The 12,375-nt window shown below is 48.3% G+C and overlaps 1 long non-coding RNA gene across 3 annotated transcripts in view; it reads right to left on the reverse strand.

Moving 5' to 3' along the window:
* The window catches only part of LOC114672793 (uncharacterized), a 66,636-nt gene that overhangs the window by 24,832 nt on the left and 29,429 nt on the right, over positions 1 to 12,375 (reverse strand). The window contains exons 3-5 of one of the 3 annotated variants that reach the window (XR_013404846.1): positions 6,496 to 7,770; positions 3,840 to 3,974; positions 3,663 to 3,740 (exon numbers count right to left, since the gene is read on the reverse strand). This is a non-coding gene — a long non-coding RNA (uncharacterized LOC114672793). The remainder of the gene's footprint in view (positions 1 to 3,662; positions 3,741 to 3,839; positions 3,975 to 6,495; positions 7,771 to 12,375) is intronic. The other 2 variants (XR_013404845.1, XR_013404844.1) reach the window with 2 other exon arrangements.

Raw genomic sequence — 12,375 nt, forward strand, 5'->3', positions numbered from 1 at the left:
CAAGCAAGAGATCCTAGCTCTATTAACTGCTTTGTGGAAACCAAAGAAATTGGCTATTGTACATTGCCCTGGGCATCAGAAACCAACTACGCCAATTGCTCGAGGCAACTTCTTAGCCGACCAAACCGCAAGGAGCATAGCAAAAGCTCCCAGTCAGCTCCTCGCGCTCCAGCTCCCCGATCCTGGCCCGCAAAATTTGCCATGTTTTCCCGACTATACCGAACAGGATCGCGAATGGATGAACACGCTTCCACTAAAACAGGTTAAAAATGGGTGGTGGACTGATATAAATGACCAAACCATCCTACCAGAAAAATTAGGACGGCAGGTGTTGGAACACATCCACCGGACAACCCACCTGGGTGCCCGGCGAATGATGGACTTAATCAGGCACGCCAAGTTTAGAATCAGGCGCATAGCTGAACTGGCCAGCGATGTCACAACAAATTGCAAAGCCTGCCAACTAAACAACGCTTGCCCCCAAACCCAGACCACCACAGGAATTAGGTGTAGAGGAACTAGGCCTGGTATCTATTGGGAAATAGACTTTACTGAGATAAAGCCTGGAAAATATGGGTATCAGTACTTACTTGTCTTTGTAGATACTTTTTCAGGATGGACAGAAGCGTTCCCAACTAAGAGAGAAACTGCTCAGGTTGTAGCAAAGAAAATTTTGGAAGAAATCCTCCCCAGGTATGGCTTTCCCGTCCAAATAGGGTCAGACAATGGACCAGCCTTCGTTGCTAAGGTAAGTCAGGATTTGGCTTCCATTCTGGGGGCAAATTGGAAATTACATTGTGCTTATAGGCCCCAAAGCTCAGGACAGGTAGAAAGGATGAATCGGACTCTGAAGGAGACCTTAACTAAATTGACCATGGAGACTGGCGCTAATTGGGTAGTACTTCTCCCCTACGCTCTGTTCCGGGCCCGAAATACCCCTTACAGACTAGGCCTCACACCATATGAAATCATGTATGGCAGACCCCCACCCCTGGTCCCCAGTCTAAAAGATGACTTACTCAAACCTGAAACTGAAAATGTCTCTGAGCTCCTGTTCTCCTTACAAGCCTTACAGAAAATTCACCAGGAAATTTGGCCCAGACTACGAGAACTGTACGAGGCAGGACCTCCGCCGACGCCTCATCCGTTCCAGCCGGGAGACTGGGTCCTAGTCAAGCGCCACCGGCAAGAAACTCTTCAACCCAGGTGGAAAGGACCACTGCAAGTACTCCTGACTACTCCCACCGCTCTCAAAGTAGAAGGCATCGCTTCGTGGATCCACTACACACACGTCAAACCAGTGGACCCAACATCCGACCTTCTCGAGCCGTCTGGAGCACCGGTTACATGGACTGTAGACAAAGCTAAGAACAATCCCTTAAAGCTAACCCTGCGCCGTCATCCCCATAGCCGTAACCATGTCTAGCTTACCTATGCTTTTATGCCTTATGCATCTGACTCTCCTCACTGCTGCGCCGTCTAATCCCTATGTCTGGAGGTTCTGGCTCTATGAAAACAAAACTCACCCCGGGGAAACCCCCCAAGCGGGTAAACTGCTAGCTAGCACAGACTGCCCCCCCCTCCGGGTGTAATACTATAGTTTACCTCAATTTCACTAGGTTCCAGATTGCCCAACCAGCAACACCCATGATCTGTTTTGAATATGATCAAACTGAATATAATTGTAAAAATTATTGGTGGCACCAGAGTGCAGGTTGCCCATATAGCTACTGTAAGACGCACTCTCTCCGATACTGGAGAGAACGACAAGGGTGGTATTTTTACAAAACTGAGTCTCCCGTCACTTACACTTGGATAATTAGAGACCCATGGGACTCTCGGTGGACAACCCCACAACATGGGGGAGTATATTACTCATCAACTAGTACCTGGCCCAGTAGCCATTTATATCTGTGGAGAAGTCTAGTCCAGATTCAACCCTTAATCCACACACAAATCCACAGGCAAGAAACCAAGTTATCACAAGACTTGCAGCCCTTCTCCTGGCTAACTCTATTACGGGAAGGGCTAGCATTCGCCAACCTCACTGGTTTAGGCGACCTGTCCTCTTGCTTTATGTGTGCAACCCTAGGAAGACCACCATTAACGGCTGTTCCTCTATCCTCCCCTCCCACAAACTATACAGGTTTTAACTCATCGATAGTCACGATACCCGATGTAGCCCTGTACCGTGACCCATACCAAGAGAAATACCCCTATTGTTATTCGGCATTTAGCAACAGCCTCTGCAACCAATCGGCTACATACCCTAATAGTCCCATATATGCTCCCCCTGGTGTGTTCTTCTGGTGTAATATGACTCTGTTAAAAACTCTGTCCAAAAGCATCTCTGACGGACAGTTGTGTATCCCTGTTACCCTAGTTCCCCGACTGACACTGCTAACCCCGGCAGAGTTCATAGGCTGGGCAGGGACCGCCCCAACTAAAACTGCGCGACATAGACGAGCAGTTTTTCTACCACTAATTGCCGGAATATCCTTAACCACCTCTGTCGTCGCAGCGGGGTTAGCAGGAGGGGCCCTACAACACTCCATGATAGAAAACGACAAGCTGTTACAACAATTCTCTGTTGCTATGGAAGACTCCGCCTATTCCCTAGCCTCCCTTCAGCGGCAGCTCACCTCCCTAGCACAGGTCACCCTTCAAAACCGCAGAGCCTTAGACTTACTCACGGCTGAGAAAGGAGGTACCTGTATGTTCCTCAAAGAAGAATGCTGTTTCTATATAAATGAGTCAGGGTTAGTTGAGGAAAGAGTCCAACGCCTACACGAACTAAGCTTAGAAATGAAAAAGCAACAATTCACTACAGCCGCTAACAATTGGTGGAGCTCTTCAATGTTTTCCCTTCTGGCACCCCTTTTAGGCCCCCTAATGTCTTTACTACTTCTATTCACTATAGGCCCCTGTGTGGTAAATAAAATTTTACAATTTGTCAGAGAAAGGTTTGATACCATCCAACTAATGGTCCTCCGTAGCCATCACCAGCCTCTCCTGCACCCAGAAAGTGAGGCTATATTATAAGACTCTGGAAATCCAAGATTGGACATCCAGTTACTTATGAGAAGGGAGAAATGAAAGGACACAAAGATAGATGTGTACCCGCCCCCCACTCGCTACACCCTTGTTCTGCTCTCTAATCTTTGCACGTACCAGAGGTTTCGTAAGTTCTGTAAGTACATGTTTCTCTTTCTGAGGCCAGGTCACAAGGAATGTTTAAGTAAGATAGCCAGGTCACAAGGTGTGTTTAAGCAAGATAGCCATAAACTGGTCGTGCAACCTGATGCAATATAATTAACTGCCTTTGTGTAAAACTGCTCTTCCGCCTCAAGGGTTGTACTGAAATATCAGAAATGGCGGGAACCAATCATAGTTTGCCAAATCGCTTTGTTCAAACTCCAGCCAATCATACCTCTAATTTGTATAATGATTCTATGCCTACTTTCCTTAGACTATATAACATTGTTCGGAGCTCAGTAGGGGAGCTCTCCTGCCCGTCTCGTTTCACGAGCAAGTGAGAGCTCCAGGTTCGAACCTGTAATAAAGATCCTTGCTGCTTAGCTTTGACTCTGGACTCTGGTGGTCTTCTTCGGGGAATAAACGGTCTGGGCATAACACTTGGAAGACTGGAGTGGGAGAATCACCTGAGCCTGGGATGTTGAGGGCGCAGCGAGCTGTGATTGCACTGCTGCCCTCCAGCCTGGGCAACAGAGATCTTGATTCTAAAAAAATAAAAATAAAGAAATTAACATTGTTTTAAGTGTGACAGAACCACCAACTATGCAGAAAGTGCCCTGGATTATGTTCAGAGCAGCACTCACCTGCAGCTGCTTCTTCAGTCCTCTTCCAGGGCAGCCCATGGTGCTTCATCAAACATCCTTTAGCCTCTTCCACATGAATGCAGAACACTCCAACTGTTCAATAACCTTCAGGTCACAGACCATCATGTCAGCTGTCTGTGGAGTGAAGGGATTGTATTTGTCCTTGGTTAAGTTTCTCAGTAGTGCAGGGGTATACTTCTGAGATCGATGTCGGTTCCAAGAAACAATGAATCTTCAAAATGGTGAATTATCTCAGGTACCCACTTTTCACATTTTCAAATGAGGACTGAAGACCACTAGAAGATAAACTATAAGGCCAGGGGCAGTGGCTCACGCCTGTAACCCCAGCACTTTGGGAGGCTGAGGTGGGCAGATCACCTGCGGTTGGCAGTTCGAGACCAGCCTGACCAACATGGAGAAACCCGGTCTCCACTAAAAATAGAAAATAATCGGCCGGGCGCGGTGGCTCAAGCCTGTAATCCCAGCACTTTGGGAGGCCGAGATGGGCGGATCACGAGGTCAGGAGATCGAGACCATCCTGGCTAACATGTTGAAACCCTGTCTCTACTCAAAAAAATACAAAAAACTAGCCGGGCGATGTGGTGGGCGCCTGTAGTACCAGCTACTCAGGAGGCTGAGGCAGGAGAATGGTGTAAACCCGGGAGACGGAGCTTGCAGTGAGCTGAGATCCGGCCACTGTACTCCAGCCTGGGCGACAGAGCCAGACTCGGTCTCAAAAAAAAAAAAAAAAAAAAAAAAAGAAAATTATTTGGGCATGGTGGAGCATGCCTATAATCCCAGCTACTTGGAAGGCTGAGGCAGGAGAATTGCTTGAACCCAGGAGGCAGAGGTTGCCGTGAGCCAAGGTTGCAGTGAGCCAAGATCCCGCCATTGCACTCCAGCCTGGGCAAAAAGAGCAAAACTCGGTTTCAAAAAAAAAAAAAAAAAAGATAAACTATAAATATTAATACATCTGGCTGGGCATGGTGGCTCATGCCTATAATTCCAACACTTCGGGAGGCTGAGGCGGGCAGATTGCCTGAGGTCAGGAGTTCGAGACCAGCCTGGCCAGCGTGGTGAAACCCCATCTCTACTAAAAATACAAACATTAGCTGGGCGTAGTGGCAGGCAGCTGTAATCCCAGCTACTTGGGAAGCTGAGGCAGGAGAATCGCTTCAACCAGGGAGGCGGAGGTTGCAGTGAACCGAGATGGTGCCATTGCATTCCAGCCTAGGCATTAGAGCAGACTCCGTCTCAAAAAAAAAAAAATTAATACATCTGATTGTGGATAGCTGTGGGGGTCATTCTGTCATAATCTTTTTGCCCTGCAGGACTGAAAAGTGCAAGATTATATGGCTCTCACCAATAACTGTGACTGCATAGTTGTCAAAAATCACTGGTACATCTGTCAGGGCAAACTGTTAGTAATGAAAAATAAGAAAAAAGGACCGGGTGCAGTGGCTCATGCCTGTAATGCCAGCACTTTGGGAGGCCGAGGTGGGCAGATCACCTGAGATCAGGAGTTCGAGACCAGCCTGGCCAACATGCTGAAACTCCATCTCTACTGAAAATACAAAATTAGGCCAGGCGCGGTGGCTCAAGCCTGTAATCCCAGCACTTTGGGAGGCCGAGACGGGCGGATCACTAGGTCAGGAGATGGAGACCATCCTGGCTAACACGGTGAAACCCCGTCTCTACTAAAAAATACAAAAAACTAGCCGGGCGCGGTGGCGGGCGCCTGTAGTCCCAGCTACTCAGGAGGCTGAGACAGGAGAATGGCCCGAACCCGGGAGGCGGAGCTTGCAGTGAGCTGAGATCTGGCCACTGCACTCCAGCCTGGGCGACAGAGCGAGACTCCGTCTCAAAAAAAAAAAAAAAAAAAAAAAAGAAAAAGAAAATACAAAATTAGCTAGGCATGGTGGCAGGCGCCTGTAATCCCAGCTACTCGGGAGGCTGAGGAAGGAGAATTGCTTGAACCCGGGTTGCAATGAGCCGAGATTGTGCCATTGCACTCTAGCCTGGGCAACAAGAGCTAAACTCCCGTCTCAAAAAAAATTAATAAAACAAGAAAAAAAAATCATTCGTACATATTCAATTTGTTTATTGTATAGGATATCAAGACATATATTACCAATAGCTTCATTATTCACAATTGTCTGCATGCTGAAATATTTTTCAATCCATTTTAAATATTCCAAATTTGATTTTGACTTGGCATTTCCAATCAGCTTTAAAGACCTAAGTATTTTTCTCAGCTTGAGGGGTGCTAGCAGGAAAGGGAGTGAAGGAGTGTTTAGGCCCTCATAGTTGGGCTCTCACAGTTGAGATGGTTCAAATTGACTAGATGGCGGTAGTGGGTAAGATCGCCTGCCAGGAAGTACTGTAACCCAGGGTCCCCAGGTTTTCAGGTTTTTGGGTATACAACGCGGAAATATTGTAACCCAGGGTCCCCAGGTTTTCAGGTTTTTGGGTATGAAAAATACCCACTTGAAACTGTTGAAACTTGAGTGTTGTTTCAAAAAGTTCCAGGAAGAAGCCGAGCCTCAGCAAAACAAAAACCAGCTGGATCCAGAGATGCCTGAGACGGATATGAAATGTGGCTCTTATTACCATACTAAAAACCCTCGCCCAGGTGCTATAACTGGGGTCCGCTCACCTGCCTGACACAGTGAGGTTGTGCAGCAGTAGAAAGGAAGGCATGTATTTCTTTTTTGTTATTATATTTTTGGAGATGGAGTCTTGCTCTGTTGCCCAGGCTGGAGTGCAGTGGTATGATCTTGGCTCACTTCAACCTTCACCTCCTGGGTTCAAGTGATTCTTCTGCCTCAGCCTCCAGAGTAGCTGGGACTAGAGTTGCCAGCCACCACTCTCAGCTAATTTTTGTACTTTTAGTAGAGACAGGGTTTCGCCATGTTGGCCAGGCTGGTCATGAACTCTTGGCCTCAAGTGATCCGCCCACCTTGGTCTCCCAAAGTGCTGGGATTGCAGGTGTGAGCCACTGCACCTGGCCTTGTTTTTTTTTAATGTTTTGTTTTGTTTTGTTTTGTTTTGAGACAGGGTCTCATTCTGTTTCCCAGGCTGGCGTGCAATGGCATGATCATTGCTCACTGTGACCTCAACCTCTTGGGCTCAAGCAATCTGCCGGCCTCTGCCTCCCAAGTAGCTGGGACTACAGAAGTGCACCATCATGCCCAGCTAATTTTTAAATTTTTTGTAGAGGCAGGGTTTTGGCATTTTGCCCCGATCTCAAACTCTTGGGATGGAGTAATCCTCCCCCCTTGGGCTCCCAAAGTGCTTGGGATGAGAGGTGTGAGCCATCATGCCCAGCTGAAGGCATCTATTTGCAAAGATGCACACCAAGGAGGACAAGGCAGCTCATGCTCAAATCCTGACCTCGCTGATGCCTTGCAGTTTTCTTTTCTTTTTCTTTTTTTTTTTTTTAAAGGGTGGGGTAAATTTCAGGAAAGCCAAAGTTACATGCAAAATTGTAAATCAATAGATGGAGGTTACACTGTGGTTTTGGCCTAAAAAGGCAGGATATCTTGAAATAAGGGCTTACAGTCATAGGTAGATTCAAAGATTTTTTTTTAAAAAGGCAGGATATCTTGAAATAAGGGCTTACAGTCATAGGTAGATTCAAAGATTTTTTTTTTTAAAAGGCAGGATACCTTGAAATAAGGGCTTACAGTCATAGGTAGATTCAAAGATTTTTCTCATTTGCAGTGGCTTAAGAAAGAGAAGCTTTGTTTAAATTTTGGGGTCCGCAGAAGAGAATGTTAGCTCAGGATTGTAGATGTGACTGCCTCCAGGCCCCTCAGAAAGAAATTTTCAACAAAGAACAGTGGTCAGAGTTCAGTCTTCAGTTCCCCCTTCTCTGAGATCTAGGTACCAGCAGATCCATTCAGTAGGGGTCCAGGTTTCTGAAAAACAACTGAAGGACCTATGTTAAAATGTTATTTTTCGTCTCTACAGAAAACCAAATATCCCGTGATTTTAACTTCCTTGGCTATCATTTTAAGCTACTATTACCTTTTTATTAAGTTACTTATTTACTCTCAGGGCTAGTTATGTGCCAGTAATTTCTCTTGAAAGAACTCAAGACTTTGCTTTATTTCTATGCTTAGATACTCAGCAAGCTCTTAAGAGGGGGTCCGCCGGGCGCGGTGGCTCAAGCCTGTAATCCCAGCACTTTGGGAGGCCGAGAAGGGCGGATCACAAGGTCAGGAGATCGAGGACCATCCTGGCTAACACAGTGAAACCCCGTCTCTACTAAAAAATACAAAAAAACTAGCCGAGCGAGGTGGCGGGCGCCTGTAGTCCCAGCTACTCGGGAGGCTGAGGCAGGAGAATGGCGTAAACCTGGGAGGCGGAGCTTGCTGTGAGCTGAGATCCGGCCACTGCACTCCAGCCTGGGCGACAGAGTGAGACTCCGTCTCAAAAAAAAAAAAAAAGAGGGGGTCCCTGCCCTGTCTCACAAGGAGGAGCTTCTTTTTCGCCATTTTCTTTCTCTCTCTCTCTTTTTTTTTTTTTAAATAGGGTGGGTCTCCCTATGTTGCCTAGGCTGGTCTTGGGTTCCTGGCCTTTAGCCACCCTCCCTCATCAGCCTTCCCAAGTGCTGGGATTACAGGCGTGAGCCGTCCCTCCTTCCCTGCCCTCCCCACCCCTTCCCTCTCCTTTCCTTTCCCTTTCTTTCTCTCTGTCTCTCTTTTTTTTTTTTTTTCTTTTATGAGATGGAGTTTCGCTCTTGTTGCCGAGGCTGGAGTGCAATGGCGCAGTCTCGGCTCACAGCAACCTCCGTCTCCCGGATTGAAGCGATTCTCCTGCCTCAGCCTCCCTAGTAGCTGTGATTACAGGCATGCGCCACTACGCCCAGCTACCTTTGTATTTTTAGTGGAGACCGGGTTTCTCTCCATGTTGGTCAGTTTGTTCTCGAACTCCCTACCTCAGGTGATCCGCCTGCCTCAGCCTCCCAAAGTGCTAGGATTACAGGCATGAAACACTGCACCCGGCCTTATTCGCTATTTTCTATGCATGCGAGGTATGTAGAAACATGATGGAAAACTGCACCAGCACGACTTTTGCTCCACCTCTACATACGACTCGACCTAATAAAAGCAATGTTTTCACCTTTGTTCAGGGAGGCACTGCTTTAAGAATTACCCCCAGTGTTTTCCTTACTTGTTGCAAGTAGTAAGATCCCCTTGTCAAATCCTTGGTTGTGGTCACTGTACTGTCACCGACCAAGTAAGCAAACTCATCCACTGGGTGAGGAATAGTCCTGCAAGAAAGTCTTGGCAGGAGGGACAAAGGTCAGCCAAAGGCTCACTCCACCACACCCACAGTCTCAACAAGAATAGGGAACACAAGAGGAAACTGCCTTACTAGCCCTTGCTTTCCCTAACTGTGGCCTCCGGAATCCGGTGTGGAAGACTCGTGCAGAAACTGCTGAGACCCTTCCCTATTCCCCGTCGCGGTCCACCTTACCCCAATGGCAACTTTCTGGCCGGGCAGGTCAAGAGCCCGGCTAAAAAGGTGAGAGAATGAGAGTGTAAACCGCCAGATTACTACTGTCAGTTACGAAAAAAAATGGTCCTCTGGAAGCGACGTTCTCTGTGCGTCAGGTAACACGCTGCAGTAAAGGTACACTAGGGCGTATCACGTGATCGTCAACCGCTGGGGCTAGCGGGCGCCTAGAACCCGGCGGTCGTCCATGGCCAGGAAGGTTCCAGTCACCTTCCTCTCTCTAATGCCATCCTTCGCGCCTCACCTAAGCAAGCGCCACCTTCTCGCAGCTTCCAGCCCCCTAAAGCCTGGGAAGTCCTGGCCTTTCCAAGGTGGGGAAACCGAGGAACAGACGTGAAGGGTGTTGTGGGACGCGCGGCCGTGGAGCTGGATTGCACCGAGTCCCAGCGCGCATCCGGGCTCCGGGAGTCAGAGACGGCGCGGAGCACTGGGCGACATCCGAGCTCAGGGCTCCGCGGGTCCGGTGGCCTCTTGTTTCACCTTCTTGCTCTTGGGCCATCTTCCCTAAGTGGGAAGACCTGGGTTTTGCTAATCGGTTACCCGAGACCTTGGAGCAACGGCCGCCTTTGTTTGCAAAACGCGCCTCATTTTGTGGCACCCGCCCTGCGCAGGTGGAGCCTTTAGATGGGGACAACTGGACGAGGCTCCGATGGGCAATGGGGGCTGGAAGTTTGTCAGGAGCACGGACATAGGTCGCCCTTCGGCCTGAATTTGGCGTAACTAGGACTGTGGGTACCTCCTGGCCCCAGACTGTTTATCAAAGCAAGCTTGCTGCAAGCTGTTGTAGATGAGCTTTAACCTCCGCTGGTCGGAGGTGCTCTGAAGACCTTTGGCTTTTTATTTTATTTTATTTCATTTCATTTTTTGAAACAGAATTTCGTTGTCGCCCAGGTTGGAGTGCAGTGGCGCCATCTCGGCTCACTGCAACTGCAGCCTCCTGGGTTCAAGTGATTCTCATGCCTCAGCCTCCTGAGTAGCTGGGATTACAGGCATGTGCCATCACGCCCACCTAATTTTTGCATTTTTTGGTAGGAACGGGGTTTCCCCATGTCCAGGCTGGTCTCAAACTCCTGGCCTCCTGTGATCCACCCGCCTCCGCCTCCCAAAGTGTTGGGATTACAGGCGTGAGCCACCGCGTGAAGGGGTGGCCTGCCCCTCCACACCTGTGGGCGTTTCTCATTAGGTGGAAGGAGAGACTTGAGAAAAGAAATGAGACACGAGACAAAGTATAGAGAAAGAAAAAGTGGGCCCAGGGGACCCGCGCTCAGCTTACAGAGGACCCAAGCCAGCACCGGTCTCTGAGTTACCTTAGTATTTATTGATAATCATCTTTACCATCTTAAAGATAAGGGAGTGGCAGGACAATAGGATCATTTTAGGGAGAAAATTAGCAGTAAGACATATGGACAAAGATCTCTGTGACATGAATAAGTTCAAAGGAAAATGTTGTGCCTTGATACGCATATGCAAACATCTCCATAAACCTCTCAGCAGCATTGCTCCAGCCAGTCCCGCCAGCAAGTCCCACCTTATGCCCTAAGGCAGTTTTCTCCTATCTCTGTAAACAGAGCATACAATCGGGTCTCACACCGAGATGTTCCATTGCCCAGGGACGGGCAGGATTTTTAACCAGCAAGCTGCCTTCAGGCACTTGTTTAACAAGGACACATCCTGCACAGCCCAAAATCCATTAAACCTTGAGTCACCACAGCACATGTCTCTTGCAAGGACAAGGTTGGGGGTAGGGTCACAGATTAACAGCATCTCAAATACAGAACCAAATGGAGTCTCTTATGTCTGCTTCTTTCTATATAGACACAGTAACAGGCTGATCTCTCTTTCTTTTCCCCACAACTGCGCCCAGTCTGGAAACTTTTTTGTTTTTTTTTTTTTTTTGAGATGGAGTCTCACTCTGTCACCCAGACTGGAGTGCACTGGCGCTCCAGCGGGTGCGATCCTGGCCCATTGCAATCTCCGCTTCCCGGATTCAAGCATTTCCCCTGTCTCAGCCTCCTGAGTAGCTGGGACTACACGTGACTGCCACCACACCCGGCTAATTTTTGCATTAGATCACCTCAGGTGATCCACCCACCTCGGCCAGCGCGCCTGGCCTTCAAAACACTTTTTTTTTTTTTTTTGTTGAGACAGAGTCTCGCTTTGTCGCCCAGACTGGAGTGCAGTGGCCGGATCTCAGCTCACTGCAAGCTCCGCCTCCCGGGTTCACGCCATTCTCCTGCCTCAGCCTCATGAGTAGCTGGGACTACAGACGCCCGCCACCTCGCCCAGCTAGGTTTTTGTATTTTTTAGTAGAGACGGGGTTTCACCGTGTTAGCCAGGATGGTCTCCATCTCCCGACCTCGTGATCCGCCCATCTCGGCCTCCCAAAGTGCTGGGATTACAGGCTTGAGCCACAGCGCCCGGCCTTTTTTTTTTTTTTTTTTTGAGGCGGAGTCTTGCTCTGTTGCCCAGGCTGAAGTGCAGTGGCAAGATCTCCACTCATTGCAAGCTCCGCCTCCCGGGTTCACGCCATTCTCCTGCCTCAGTCTCCCGAGTAGCTGGGACTACAGGCGCCCTTCACCACGCCCGGCTAATTTTTTTGTATTTTTAGTAGAGACGGGGTTTCACCATGTTAGCCAGGATGGTCTTGATCTCCTGACTTCGTGATTTGCCCGCCTCAGCCTCCCAAAGTGCTGGGATTACAGGCGTGAGCCACTGTGCCCAGCCCCTATTTTTTAAATGTTTAAAAATTTAAGATTTTTTCCTAAATAATTCTGAACATGATGTGTCTTTCTGGTTAAACTGCATTAAAATGTTTTTCTGTGAAAATGCTTTTGTGCCTGTTGCATACAACCGTTTCAGATGAAAAGTCTGGATAAGAGTAGGAGATGATTTCAACGGCCGGGCGACATGTTTACTTTGTTGGAAGGACACGTGGGAATATAATGAAGCCAAAAATATGGGGATATTGTAAGTTAAAAATATGGTTTGCCCTCTATTCTTTCAATATCCACAA

Source organism: Macaca mulatta, chromosome 15 (genome assembly GCF_049350105.2).
Source record: "Macaca mulatta isolate MMU2019108-1 chromosome 15, T2T-MMU8v2.0, whole genome shotgun sequence".
Classification (NCBI taxonomy): Eukaryota; Metazoa; Chordata; class Mammalia; order Primates; family Cercopithecidae; genus Macaca; species Macaca mulatta.